Source organism: Mustela erminea, chromosome 2 (assembly GCF_009829155.1).
Source record: "Mustela erminea isolate mMusErm1 chromosome 2, mMusErm1.Pri, whole genome shotgun sequence".
In the NCBI taxonomy this organism is placed as follows: domain Eukaryota; kingdom Metazoa; phylum Chordata; class Mammalia; order Carnivora; family Mustelidae; genus Mustela; species Mustela erminea.
The window spans coordinates 8,006,652-8,009,565 of NC_045615.1; the positions used below are offsets into that span (position 1 = coordinate 8,006,652).

The following is a 2,914-nucleotide window of genomic DNA, read 5'->3' on the forward strand; positions in this document are numbered from 1 at the left end:
TTATTTTTTTCAGTAAGAAATGAAGATAGACCAGATTTGTTTTCCCAAAAGTCAGTTTTAAAGCAAGGACTCTCCATTATTATATTTCTGTAGTAAAAATCATCAGTCTGTTTACGAAGAGTTACTTCTTGGTTTCTATTACATGCATAGTGGACCACTTAATGTTGCCTCACATATCAAAACAGAACTAACCAACCAACCTACCCTCCTTCCTTCCTCTCTCTCTCTTTCCCTCCTTCCCTTCCTTCCTTCCTTTTCTTCCTTCTTTGAAAATATGGAACCCTTCACAAATTGGTATGTCATCCTGCACAGGGGCCATGCTAATCTTCGCATCATTCTAGTTTTAGTATATGTGCTACTGAAGTGAGCATGAAAACAGAACTACTTAAAATAAATATTTCTCCATTACTTAAATATTTCTCCATTACTTAAATATTTCTCCATTACTTAAATTAAATCGTCTGCAATTCCACTGACCATCATATCATCCTCTCTCATCTTCTATTAAGTCTATCTATTAAATTTTTCATTTTAAGCACAGTGATTCTCCCTTCTACAATTTCAACATAATTACTTTTACCTTTACCATATCAATGCTTGGATTCCAAATCTATCCAATTATTTTGATCTCAGTTTCACTTCTGTCATTGATTGTATTTATAACAGCTAATAAAAAGGTTTAAATATTTAAAATATTTATAAATAAATAAATAAATAAAATATTTAAAAATCTGTTAATTTAAATATTGGAGTCATCTCTGGACTTGTTTTTTCGTTTTGTTTTATTTTTTTGACTGCCTTTGATCATGGGCAATGGCTGTCATTTTCCTGTGTCTCCGTGTGTTAAAAAACTTCAGATTTATTTTGCTCATCAGTGATTGTACATTATAAAAACTCTGAATTTTGTAATCTCTGTCTCTTAATAGTGTTTAGTTTCATTCCAGAAAGCAAATAAATTAAGAACTGATCCTTTTTGTGTGGTGATATGTCAGATAACTCTGTTTCAGTGTTGCTCTTAGTTCATGATGAGCGCCCTCATTCCAGGACACAGTCTTTCTTCTAAGCATGGATCTTCTGGAATTTTAAATGAAAGCTCAGAGTATGTCCTTTGTTTCTCTAACTTGTCATATTCAAACTCCAAACTATTTTTCTTTTGTGCTGGAGTCGGCAGAAATATCAGCTCTTTAAACCTTCTACCACTTGCTTTCCTTTGGAATACTGGTATTCTTAACCAAACCAAGCACTATTCTTGGGGCAGTCAGTTTTGAGAGCTGTTGTATCCAGATGTCAGGCACAATCCTCTTCATATTGCAGGACTTTCTTTCTCAATTTATACCTTCTTTGGGGCCCCTGAATTTTGTTATTTGGTATATCATATCAATAAGCTAATCTTTCTTCTAGGTTTTCTTCTTTTTTCTAGGGGCTCTACACTGTATAGACCAAAGGGGAAAAGGTGATATAAAGTTGGATTTAATCCAATGGATTACCGTCATTCAAAGATTGAATCCTCTCTAGTTTCTCCCTTATCTTGGGTCCTCTCCAATTGTTTTAAATAGCTGTTTTAGCGTATATTTAACCCATAATTAATATTAAATATTATATCCTTTAGGAGATAATATAAGCTATTAGGACTAAAACACCTTTTTTTTTTGACATAGCTTTCTTCAAAGTTCATAGAGCAAAGAAATACAATCGATAAGAATATAGAAAATACGAAGGACAAAATTAGCAAGCCTGACAACAGCAGACATTCAACCAATGTTAAAAGAGTGCACAGTGTGTTCAAATGCATGTGAATTATTGATCAAAATTAACTATACACTGCACCATAAATAAAGTCTCAAAAATTTCAAGGAACACTTGTATGTTCTTAAGTGAAAAGTGAAATGAAACGTGAAACTCTCATTGTTTAGGAATCATCATAATTCCAAATGATTCATTGATCAAAGAACAATTATAGAAATTATAAAATATTTGTAATTGAATAATTATAAGTGATAAACCTTCTGGGCTATACGTAGAGCTGTATTTTAAATGCATATAGTAAAAATAAATAACATTTAATGACCTTCATCCTGTATCTGAAAACAGATGGGAAAGTAGAACTAAATTCCATAAAGTAAAAGGGAAAACATAGTAATGATGATAGTGTCAATTAATAAAATTGAAATTAAATTTACTTGATTTGGCTTGACAAAGCAGAAAGATTGTTATTTGAAATTGTTAATAAAAATGATAAACCCTTGGCAAGTGGCAGGAAAAAAAAGAACAACTAAAATCTGAAACACGACTGTCAGACTTTTAGAAAAACACATCATATTGTGACTGACTAAAAAATTAAAAATCCAAGTAATCCAATATCTAGTAAAGAAATAGAATCTGTACCAAGAATTTTCTCAAAATAAAAATCTAGATCCAGAAGATTTCACTTGTTAATTTAACAAAGCAAACTAAAATACCAAGGGTTACAATATTCTTTACTCATAGAGCATCATACAATGTTTTTTATGAGTGTATGATAACGTTACGATAGGACCTGGCAAAGAAGTTAACGATAAAGTTGGCTTCTTAGTCAGTTTTATCCATAAACATAAGATTCAAAAATCCTAAGCAATATTTTAGCTAAGTAGATACAGTGTTATATAAAAAGGGTAATATATCATGACCATTTAGGATTAACTCTAGGAATGCAAGTTTAGTGTAAAATTTATATAGAGAATAATGTTTGAACATTAATAAAATAAATGAGCGAAATCATATGATTAATTCAACATTTGCAGGAAAGGCAGAATAAAATTAAATAATTCATTATAAAATCAACTGCCAAATTAGAAATAGAAGAGAACTACCTTAATGAGAGTTTAAACTTACTCCACAACCATGGAAATCTGTTTGGCCATATCTACTAAATACG

The 2,914-nt window shown here is 30.9% G+C and overlaps 1 non-coding gene across 1 annotated transcript; it reads right to left on the reverse strand.

The window, feature by feature from the left end:
* Nucleotides 1-268: 268 nt before the first annotated feature.
* Nucleotides 269-371, reverse strand: LOC116585423. Its single transcript, XR_004283615.1, has one exon. It is a non-coding gene; the product is annotated as a U6 spliceosomal RNA (small nuclear RNA).
* Between the last annotated feature and the right edge of the window lie 2,543 nt (nt 372-2,914).